We start from the raw sequence: 12,028 nt of genomic DNA, 5'->3' as shown, positions 1-12,028 counted from the left end.
GCAGAGTCAAGGCTCGGCCCTGACGAAAGTCACCTTTGCTTCCCTGTCCCTTCAGCCCTGCCCCCTGGCTAAGGCCCGGTCCCTGCCCGTGCCAGCCCTGCAGCAGATCTGCTGTCGCAATGCCTCTGTCAGCAGGCAGCTCCGGCCTGGCTCTGACCGCTCTGCTCTGGACAAGAGCAAGTCGGGGCACGCCCAGGGTGCTTCCCCAGTGCCCACTCTGCCCTGCGGAGGAGGCAGGGCCTCTCAAAGCACAGAAACCACACCCCAGGCTGTGGAGCAGGTGGGGACTTCCCATCTGAAGGATGGCAGCTGACCAAAGAGAGAAAAGCACATTAGGCAGCTGGCAGGCAGGAAGGGAGAACCAGGATGAGGGAAGAAGGAACAATCTGGGAGCTGGATCTGAAAATAGGGCCATTCCAGTAAGAGCTTTGGGACAACAGAGGGAGAGCCCCTCATCATAAGTGTGCAGGCAAGGGCTGCTGCTGGGAGCACAACTCCGGGAGGGTTTGGAAGGGCAGGCATGGGAACCATGAGCACCAAGGATTTCGGCAGCCGCCTGGAATGACCAAACTCAAAGCTCAAACCTGGACACAAATAGCCTTGTTTCCTCAGAGACCAGAAGGTGAAGCGATGGCAAGCTGGTGGCAGCAAAAAGCCTGAGAAGGTGTAGGAGGCTGTGGATATGAGCTCACCCTGCTCAGCTTGCACACCAGGAAACACAACTGCGTGGGGACAGCTACACCCTGAGACAGCCTGTACCAGACGGTCCTGCCCTGCGTGCCCGGGCTCCAGACCAATCCAGAGCCCACCCTGGAGAAGAGCATACACTTCTCATGCACTCTCATTTACTTCTCACAACCGCCGTACGTGGCAGGAACTAAACAGAAAAACAGTATTTTAGACAGGTTCAATACAGGGTTCAAGTATAAAATGCACTGCAGATCAAGTGTCCCTCCAACTGTGCCCCCATTCCTCTCTACAAGCTGGTGCACGGCTCAGGGCGACAGTGCTGGGTGCCTCATGCACACCCAGTGTCAGCTCGTGCCAGCACTTCACGGGGCGGAGGGCGGAGTGACAAGTCACCTTCCAAGGAACAAAGAAGTCCAACGGGGAGAAAAAGCAGCCAATTTTTCATATAATCAAGCAAAATATGTACTACTACTCTCACAGAAACAGGTGAACAGTCTCATTAATTCTGTGTGTCTCTCTCATCTCCTGGTGCATATGCAGACAAACACAAAAATCTGTTTCATCCTTCTGCCCCTTTTTACATAAAAGTAGCAAACTGTATAGGACACGCTGTTCAGAACCATCCTTTTTGTTCCTTCACTTTAAACAAAGCATCTTGGAGCTCATTCCTTAGTGACATAGAGCTTCCTTTCTTTTTATCTCTGTCCAGTACTGTATTCCATTGTAGGCTGCACACTAGTTTATTTCACTGGTCCCTTACGAGTGGATAATTGGATTATTTCTAATCTTCTGCTATTACAAACAATGCTGTGATGAATAACCACACACACACAACACTTGCACACACGCTGTGCAGCACACCCACGTGAACAGCCAGAACTGCTGAGGCAAGGGTACCTGCATGTGTACTTCTGGCATATGCTGCCAAGTGACCCTCTACCGGGTGGCATCTAAACTTCAACTCCCATCAGCAGCATGCAACGGGGCCAGTGCGCAGGTGCTCTTATCCTCAATTCACAGAGGGGGAAACCAAGGCTCAGACAGATTCAGAACTGTGTGACTCCAGAACTCGAGCTGTTTATGAACCACTTATGGAACAGGTTACAAAACAGGCACACAAAGTAGAAGAGGGAAGAGACTGGCAGAGGGACAGATGAGTGACCAAGTCATGCTGAGACAGCTTTTCATGGAGCCACATCCTCACCTTGTGGCTATTTAAAAGACTGCACATGAAGATGCTTAACAGGCAAATCGCTTTCACAACTATGGGAATAAGCTGAGCCCCTGAGCTGGAAAAATTAGGGTGATTGCTAAATCTAACCCATAGCTTCTACTTTTTTTCTGACATTAAAAAAAAAAGTAACATTATTTTTATAAGATAATTTCAATTGAAAACAGAAGAAATACCTTCAATTGAATATTAATTCAGTAATTTATAAAACGAATCATCCAAAAATAAAAAAAATCATCTGGAAGAGCACAGGAGAGCCTTATCTATAGTCATACAGAGCTGGAGACGATACCATTAAAGATAGAATTCTAAACCAAAATTCTAACAGCAGCAAGACGTGGTGAGGAAAAATGATTCAAAGAAACATTTCTCTGCTGCTTTCCAACAATTCCTCCGACTTCTGTGTGAGCTCATTAGGGCTATTTGGTCATACATTGGTTCCCAAACTTGATTGTTTGTATCAGAATTCAATACAATGCTGAGCCGAAGCTACTAAGCTACTAAGTATTAGGTAGAGAGCTTTAAAAAAAATCAAATTCCACTTCTCACCCCAGACCCACTGAATAAGAAGCCCACTTGGCAGAAGTTTGGGAATAAGAATCTGGGTTTAGAGGGAAAGAAACTGAGATTATTGCAGGATGCACAGTTAATGGAGACACCTCCCTTCCGTGCTCTCAGTGTCCAATTACCATGTAATCAGGGAGCAAATGCTGTAATACGTCTTGTACCTCACTTTATCCCAATGCTTAGAACTCTCTCTCATGATACACATTTAATAAACCTGTTGGATAGAATGAATGATGCACTTCACCTTAAACTATAAATGTTGATTATATATCTTCCCCACAAGCCCCACCGCGTCTAACTAGCCTGCAAGATACTTGAGGACCTGAATTATATCCTTTATTTTTATTATTTTTTAAATGGTAGGTTTAAAAAAAAGATTTTTATTAAAATATACAGCTAATATACGATATTCTATCAGTTTCAGGCGTACACCATACTTATTCAACATTCATGTACCTACAGAAGTGATCACCGTAAGTCCAGCGCCCACCTGACACTGTACCACGCTGTCACAATACTGGCTATGCTCCCCATGCTGTACGTTGCATCCCCATGACTTACTTGCTTTATAGCTGGAAATTTGAACCACTTGTTCCACTTAATCTTTTTTAATTTCTCAATTACAGTTAACATGCAATATTATTTTAATTTCAGGTGTACAGGATAGCGGTTAGACATTTGTGTTAACTTAAGAAGTAATGCCCCCGATTAGTCTAGTACCCACCTGGCACTATATACAGCTATTACCACGTTATTGACTATATTTATTCTCTATGCTTTACTTTACATCCCCATGACTGTTTTGTAATTACCAATCTGTACTTCATAATCCTGTCACTTTTTTCACCTTCCTCCAACCCCTCTCCAAACTATCATCCCAACAAATCTAGTACCCATCTGACACCATAGTTTTTACAATATTATTGATTATATTCCTTGGGCTATATCCTACATCCCCATGACTATTTTGTAACAACCAATTGGGTGTTTTCTGCTACCTTGTCTTCTAAATCGATTCAATCCTCTGCTTCATCTAGTCTGCTGGTGATTCCTTCTAGTGCATTCTTCATTTTAGTTATTGTATTCTTCACTTCTGACTGGTTCTTTTTTATGGTTTCTATGTCCTTTTTTATGCTTGCTGTCTCTTTGTTTAAATTCTAAGTTCCTTGAGCATCCTTATAACCAGTATTTTGAATTCTGCCTCTGGTAGGTTGCTTGCCTCCATTTCGTTTAGTTTTTTTTCTGGCTCCTTCACATGGGATGTATTTCTGTTTCCTCATTTTGGCTACCTGTGTTTTTTTCTAAGTATTAGGTAGATCTGCTGTGTCTCCCAGTCTTGCCGGGTAGCCTTATGTAGTAGGTGCCCTGTGGCGCTCAGTGGCACAGTCTCCCTGGTCACCTGTGCTGAGTGCTCCAGGAGTGTCCCTTGTGTAGGTTTTGTGTGCCCTCCTGTTATACTTGAGCCTTGATTGCTATTGGCACATCAGTGAGTGGGACTGACCCTCAGTCTGACTGGCTATGGGGTTTGGCCACGTCTACAGCTTCTGGGCTGCTGTACAGGGGGCCTGCTGCACAGAATGGGATTTGCCCCAGTGGGCTCTGGTGCCTGTTGAGATCACCCTTTGGGTATGTCACCTGTGGGGCTAATTGGGTGGTGCTCTGCTGGGGTCTGAAATCAACCTCTAAGTATGTTGGTTCTGGGGCTTTGGGAAGGGATCTGGTGCAGGCCCAGGTCAGCCACTGCCTGTGACCAGACAGGGACTACCTGGTAGGAGCTACAGAGCAATCCGCAGTTGTTCATTGCCTCTGTTACCCCTGGAGATGTGTGGGAGAGGCCATGCTGTGAACCAAGAATGGCTGCCACCAGTACCAGCTCTGGGGTAGCTCTGCAAAAAGCTAGGACACTTCATCTGAGGCCTGCTACAAACCGCCAGCTCCCATAAGGTTCAACTGCTGATAGAGCCTCACGTGATACACAAGTTGGGTGAGGCAGGGTCTCAGGCAATCACCAGAGTGTGAAGAGTTGTGGTCAGCAGGTTAATGTAGGCTTTGATTTGGTGCTGGTTGGTTTGGTACCAGTGCTGAGCCGAAGCTACTCAGCAAAAGTCTCAGAGCACACCAAGGCCAGTGCTGCCTGCCTGGGGCCCCCCGACTCTGATAGTTTTCCAAGAAAGAGTGCAATGTGGGCGGGGCTGGCCAGCCCAGAGAAAATGCCTCTGGTTTTGGGGGAGCTGGGTAGAGCAGGGTCCCAAGGAGTCAGCAGGTCGGAGCCCCAGGGCTCACCAGATCAATCAGATTCACATTTGGCCGTAAGCGCCTGCTGTCTGCATGGGAGAAGGACCCCACACAGGGAAAACGGCAACTATCTTCCAGCCCTTGTGCAAAGCCACATACCTCAGTCTAACCCCCATATGTCTCTGATGCCACCTGAGTCACTGTCCCTTCCCCAGAGCCCAGGGTGTCTGCGACAAGTCTGTACGAGGCCTTTAATAGGACATCTGGGATTCCCACAGCCTTCTGTCTCACCCAGGCGGTCAGAATCCCCAGTTTCTCACAGCCAGGTGTTACGGGGGCTCCTTTTCCCAGCACCAGTACTCCAGTCTGGGGAGTCTGATCTGGGGAACCTCTGTGGCCGAGATATCCCTCCCACTTTTCATCTGCCACACAGAGGCTTGGGGCCAGCCCGTTTTGCGTCTCTGCCCTTCCTACCAGTCTTGATGTGGCTTCTTCTTTATATCCTTAGTTATAAAACTTCTGTTCAGCCAGACTTCAGATGGTTCTCCAGGTTGACTGTTCTATAATTTAGTTGTAATTTTGACGTGTTCACAGGATGAGGCAAGCACAGCATGTATCTACTCCACCATCTTAGATCCTGCCCCGTCTACTTCTTGCTCCATTCCTAAACTCTCTCACTGGCCAGTGTCAGGCTGTGATGGTTTACTAAAGGGTGTGGTCCGGCTACGGAGGTGGGGTGAGGTGGGGGGCTGGAATAAGATGATACTGGGGCAAGAGAGCAGTGCAAACAAATGATCTCTGTCTTTGTTCTGATGAGAGGCTTTTTGTCTTGTGTAGATTTCATTATTCGAAAAGGTATCCATTTATCCCTGGGGGGTGGCAATTGATGAGGCAGAACAGAATTACAAACTATTCAAGAGACATCTCTAGGTAACTTTCAAGGATGCACACAAACCTGAACTAGGTTAACAGCGTTGCCAGAGGCCCTTCAGCAACCAGGTAAGAAAGATCTGAAATTCAATTATTTTCATGGAAATGGTATTTCTGAAAAGATAATTATATAGATGATTATTTTCTCAGTCTGGATAAGCAGTCCCTTTATAATGTTACTTATTAATCTGCCTGACAAATCTTGCCTTTTCCCCAGCACTACATGTTTATTAGGAGAACTAAGAGATACACGTGAAAGAAAAGAAGTCCATGAGAGTTCACTCTGCATTGTATTAAGATGCTACAGAACACAAAGAAAGGGGAGAAATCAACTGGGGTAGAGATAATCAGGGAAAACTCCTTCAAGTACTGACTGCTGAAGGCAAACCATTTTGAAAACCTCAGTCGTGTTGAAGAGAACAATGGCCTAGCAAATATACAGTTCTGAACTTCTGGGGCTTCACTGTCTGCATTTGCCAGGTGGGCATCTGTAATGCTGCTTGAAGGTCCAACCCTCGTTTCCATAGATTCTAGATTTTACACATCATTCTTCCTGGCCCTCTGGGGATGAGGGTGGAAGAGTGAGATTCTGCTCGGACCCTCTCAATGGGAGACAGCTTACTTTTCAAGGCACTGATGGACTACTGAGACCGATGAAAATGACTTGCTGGGCTGGAACAACACTGTCTCCCAGGTCAGGAGCTTTAAACAACCTACTATTCTTTGTGGGGCCTCCCTGCTCTCAGATCACACATCTAACAATACTCCTGGGGGCTAGCAGCTCTGGTGGGCAGAGGCCTCAGTTAGCCTCCTTCCTAGCAGAGAAGCACCAGGAGACTGGACTGAGTGACGAGGCCGCAGAGCACAGACAATGAACAAAGAATTCAGCCCTCCCATCTGAGAAAGGTCTGTACACACCAGATCGGCCCTGTCCTTGGCTAAACCAAGAAACAAGTCACATAAGGTTCAGGATATTCTAGGGAACACCTGGACTTTGCTGTCAAAATTCCCCACGAGTTTCCAGGACTTGCAGAGGCCATACGACCTACCAGATATAATTAGGAGTGATCTAGGCTTGGCTTACTCTTGCCCTACAGTAAAAATATGCTCACACATCACGTATGTGGTAACACTAACTCCCTAAGCCTGGACATCTGACCCTGGTATCTACTGAACCACCCTCGTGTAGTCCCGTCACAGCTGCCAAGCCTTCCTCCCACTTGTTCCCATCCAGGATGGAGAAAGGAGGAGCAGGAATTGGGGGTGGGGGGAGGGGGCAGGGACATTGATGTTCCTCTTAACTAAACCATTCAAATCTACCAATGAGCAGCTAGAGAGCAATCCTCCTCTGATCAAAAAAAGGATTCTTTAAATCATGAGCTCCCTTTGAAACAATCTGATTTACACAAATTTTGTCTGGGAAGCTCTATTCCTGCAACGGCCTGTCTCTCTACCCAAATGCACAGAAAGCCACCTGTTCCAGCCAGAGGCCAGGTGTGGCTTGACAGAGCAAGCCCTACCAGTTCAGGGGCTAAAGCCTTGACACTCCTCGTTGTGTTCACAGGAGGCCACAGGTAGAAGTGGTAAATGCCATGCGCACAGTGGCAGAATCTGGCCAGAGAACCAGACAGAGGCTCGCGGTGCTGCTCTCTCTCTAAAAACATGAAACTGCCCACAGTGGAAGGAGAAATGGGTGGGGTAGGACCCAGCACTGTCAAGAACCAAAAAGGTTGCTGGAAGCTTCTGGGGGAACGAGATTGATAGAAGAAAGGAGCTTACAGACAGAAGCCCAGGCGTGGGAGGCAGCATGAGAGGGGGTAAAGACATGTGTGGGGGAGGCCAACAAAAGGGGCAGTCAAGAGGCCCAGGCCTGCCTCAGAGCACAGTGGGTGCTAGCAAAGCTGTGGCTGGAGGTTTGAGACTGGGAGGCCAGTGGCCAAGCGCGACCACCATTTCCATGTGCTCCTTCCCTGGTTGTAGAAACCCTGAAGCCCTTTAGTTCTCCACACTGTCTCTGTCTTTCCCTGGAAGGCAAATCACTCTGAGTGTTGTGTCACCCTCCTTCACAGGTAAAAGAAAGAAAAGTGAAAAGAAGAACAGGCTCAAACCTGCGGAGGGGTAGACGTGTCTCCCATGGCTTGGCAATGAGCTGATGTCACCTCAGGATCCTCGGGCACCAGCCATCCCTTTCCTTTCCCTTAGGGCTATTTCCCTACCTTTTGCTTAGTCCAAGACAGGGTCCTCCAGCGCCCTAGGAGGAGCCACTGGGGCCCTCTAGATCAATGCGGTGGCCAGGCTGCTTTCCCCTCGCTTTCTCACGTGCTCACTCACCACCTGGCTGACTAATGGGATCACCAGACAGCCTCACAACAAGGCCAATCCTCTAATTTGTCATAAGAAGTCTTTCGATGGCCTTCAAAGAGATGCAACTGCCACATCTATAAGGAACTTGACTGAGCTCCGAGCCACCCCTCCCCTCAACCCCAAACTCTCAGGCCTCCTCAGTAGCCAGCATCCAACAAAGCTCCACCCAACAAAGCTCAAAGTATAAGGATGATGAGGACTGAACATGTCAATCAACTGTACCCTCTGTTCCCACCAAAGGGCAAGGCAGAAAAACAGAGTTCCTGTAACAAATATCAATCCTAGTGTCCCACAAAGCTGACCCTGGACCACATGGTTGCAGTTCCACAGGCCACTGCTTTTATTGTAGTTAACAGTTCGCTGTGAGCCTGTGAGGCTACATGTGTGAAGATTGGTAAGAATCTTATGATTTTTTTCAAGAGATGCTATTAAGAATGTCACTCCCTATACCAAAGTGTCCTCTTTGGAGAACCCATGCAGGAAGAATTCTCTGGTCTCAGTAATAAATAGCTGTTTCACTGAGCAACCAGTTGGTTTTTACTTTATAGGTATTGGCAAAACTGATTTAAAAAAAAACAGACTTCTTCGCCTTGGCTGCTAGGAAGCTCAGGACCAAATCTGCACTCCCACCCAAGTAAAATATATAGGACAGAGAGGCACTCACTTTTTGTACTCATCTTACCCTTGACATCCTCTTACTTTTTATACCCTACCTGCCTCAACCACTGTTCTTAAAAACCTTGTTACACTGAAAGTATCTTGGAAAAACTCCTCAAATCAGTTGGGAACAAAACAGAGGAATCGTCGTTAAAACAGAGTAACAGGAAAAAAAGCTCCTAAATCCAAGATTTCATTCCCAAACCATAAGAAAGCAGAATCTGTTTATCAGTACTTCTAAAAAGCAAATGCAGATATTTATGTTAGTACCTTTCTACTCAAAAGTGTGGTCTGTAACCAGCAGCATCTGTGTCACCAGAGCTTGTTGGGAATACAGATTCTCAGGCCCCACCCCATAGTCTTGGAATTAGAATCTGCACAATGATGTTTCAGGACCACTAGGTTAGTAAGCCTGTTTTAGCACCCTGAAGAGGTACAACTAGAATGGCTTTACAAGCATTCATTGAGTGCCTATCTTCTGCCAGGGACATATGAGGAGGAATTTATGGTCCTGTCCAACAGGACACTAGAAGGTCTTTCCAACAGGACACTAGAAAAGGTCTTTCCAACAGGACACTAGAAAAAGCTCACACCTTGTGGCAGGTTTTTAATGGCTAATTATAAAATCTCATAGCTGGAAGGGAGTCCCCAGAAAGAATACCATTCCCTAGAAAGGACTCAAGATTCTTTGTGGCTACACTGAAAGAAGAATCAGAGACCAGAATTCTCTTCTCACTTGATAATTACAAGAGAGGAGTGCTTATTTGTTTTGGAAACTCCAAATAATTTGAGAAACTGACATGCAAAGAGGACCTACAGCTGGAAGGAAATGTACAAGTTAGCCTGCTTCCTGCAACCAGAAAGTGGTACAAGAAAACCTGGAAATGAGGCAATATCCTCTAGGGGTTGTATCTGCCATCTATAGGTTAGCAAATAGGTCTAGAGCCAACAGAAAGACCTCTTCCACTTCTCATGATATTTTTGAACAACTTTAAAGATAGGAACTGGTTTCTTCATGACAAAGGATTTAAGTTATAAGGAGAGAAGCCACTGCAGGCCCCTTTTGATTGATTCCTCTGCTCATGTTGAGTAACAGACCACATTTTGAGTGTATTCACTACTACTGTAGTACTTGCCAAAATGTTATTTGGCACTTCATCACTCTCTAGCAGGTAGTGAGACGAAAAGCATAGAGTTAATTTTGTATGAATTACAGGCATACCTTGGAGATATTGCAGGTTTGGTTCCAGATGATGGCAATAAAGTATCACAATAAAGCAAGTTGTAATCTTTTTGCTTGAAGCGTCTTGCCTTCAATCTGTATAAAACACATTTGTGAAGCGCAATAAAATGAGGTATGCCTTTATGCACTTTTACTGAGGTAGGGGTATCTGGAAAGGTTTAAGTGATTTTTTTTAAATCAAGAAACACATAAAGACCAAAAGGCAGACAGATCCTGAAGGGTCAAGTATTATACAGATATTTAGTATTAGTGAATCTGTTTATTTTTATGCTAACAACTACTGAACATTTCCTTTGTGCCAGGAACTACGCTAAGCATTTTATGTCGACATTTTATTTAATCTTTAGAACCCATGGAGGAGGTACTATTATAACTACCATTTTATAGATGAGGAAACTGAACTGTAGAGAAGTTAAATAACTTGTCCAGAGTTAGTAATATGGCAGAGCTCAATTCTGATTTGACTTGAGAGCCAGAGCTCAACTGTCTCCCTACCCTGTGTAAGAATAACTGGTGCAACAAGTTAAAGTTATTAAAGTTTTTGTTTTGTCAACTTTTTGGCTACACTGCTGAGTTTTCATTTTCTTTTGGCTTCCTTTAATCACTCAGTGACTTCTGTGTTCCAAGCATTGGGCTAAGGGCTGGGGAAACCACAATACAGGGTGATGTATATAGAGGCAACAGAAGGGAGGCCAAAAGAGGGAGCATTAGTTGTGGGGTGAGGGAAGAGCTTAAAAAGCTTTCCAGAAGAGGTGACCAACTGAGTTCTTTGCTCTTTTCTATACTGAGTGGCCCAGAATTGGTTGATCTAGGTGATGGAGTTAAAAAGGGATGAGAAGTGATGACCTCCATTTCTTTTAACCAAGCTCTAGACCCTTGACTTGTTGACCTGTCACACTTCGTTATGCCTTTTAACATCATCCTTCATTCGCTAGGTCTAGAGGGTAACTATTAGTGTATTAATGCTACGTATCGTCTGACTGCCTCTCCCCCCAGTGAATTTCCAGTGAGGTATAATCTGCTCTGGCAGTTTTCTGCTCACTTTTTTTTTTTTTTAACTTTTATTTATTTTAAGTGTGTTTTTCCAGGAGTCATCAGCTCCAAGTCAAGTAGTTGTTTCAATCTAGTTGTGGAGGGCGCAGCTCACACTGGACCATGTGGGGATCCAACCCCCAACCCTGGTGTGGGGAACATTGCCTTCTAACCAACTGAGCTAACCAACCGGCCCCCTCCGCTTATTTTTATATTACAAACAATACACCGAACTCAACCTAATAATTATAAAGGACCTGAAATAGGTTTTGGACATATGCCCCTAGGCTGCTGAAAACGGTTCTCGTGGTGACAGTTGGAAAGAGTGGCCCTTCTGGGCAAGAGTGAGACATCCTGCCTTTTCCCCTTGGCAGCCGTGGACAGCTGCATCCAAGAAGACAAGAGAGCATCATTCGTCTCCATCTTTTCAGTGGGAATGAGCACTAGCTGGTGAGGGACGGTGTCTGCGTTCGAGCAGTGCCAAGTCCCTTACTGCGGGGACAACTCGCCCCGGCCAGGGCACAGGGTAAACAGGGCACGCGCCGGTCGAGGCCCTGGGGGAAAATGAGTTCCCCCGCGATAGGCCGATCAGAGGCGCAGCCGCGAGGATGCAAAGACACGCGCCCCCTACGCCCCGCCTCGCCTCGCCTGCTCAGGCTTTTCCAATCCCGACCACCAGGCCGCGACCCGCCCCCGCCATTCCGCCTGCAAAATGGAGGCGAAGGCACGAGATGCCCCCGCCCCCAGAAATTCTCTGTGCCCTTCCAGGTGGGGTACGTGAGGCCTGGCGACCCGCCTGGCCGGCCCGGCCTTGCAGACCAGGAAAGACCGCAAAGCAGAAGGGGGCCGGGCCGCACAGGCTGGGGCTGCTGGGGCCGCCGCCCCCTGCGCCGCGGATCCCTCGACACCCGCGCGCGCCGGCCACTACCTACCGCGCCTCGGACGCTTCGGACGTCCTAACCGGGCCCGCGGCGACTCCCACCGCCCTAACAACCCCATGCGGAGTCCCAGACACTGGGGTCCCAGTTAGAGACCGCGGCCCGCGCGAGCGACCCCGAGCGCTTGGGGCGGGACCGAGC

General features: G+C 47.1%; 1 protein-coding gene across 2 annotated transcripts in view; it reads right to left on the bottom strand.

The window, feature by feature from the left end:
• Positions 1–12,028, bottom strand: part of CEP68 (centrosomal protein 68) — a 27,470-nt gene extending 15,442 nt beyond the window's left edge. Inside the window, exons 1-2 of one of the 2 annotated variants that reach the window (XM_074332067.1) lie at positions 11,882–12,028; positions 9,897–9,992 (exon numbers count right to left, since the gene is read on the bottom strand). The gene's annotated coding sequence lies outside the window, so the exon portion shown is untranslated. The remainder of the gene's footprint in view (positions 1–9,896; positions 9,993–11,881) is intronic. The other variant, XM_074332068.1, reaches the window with a different exon arrangement.

Source organism: Rhinolophus sinicus, linkage group LG05 (assembly GCF_036562045.2).
Source record: "Rhinolophus sinicus isolate RSC01 linkage group LG05, ASM3656204v1, whole genome shotgun sequence".
NCBI lineage: Eukaryota > Metazoa > Chordata > Mammalia > Chiroptera > Rhinolophidae > Rhinolophus > Rhinolophus sinicus.
This window is presented reverse-complemented; position numbering and strand designations above follow the sequence as displayed.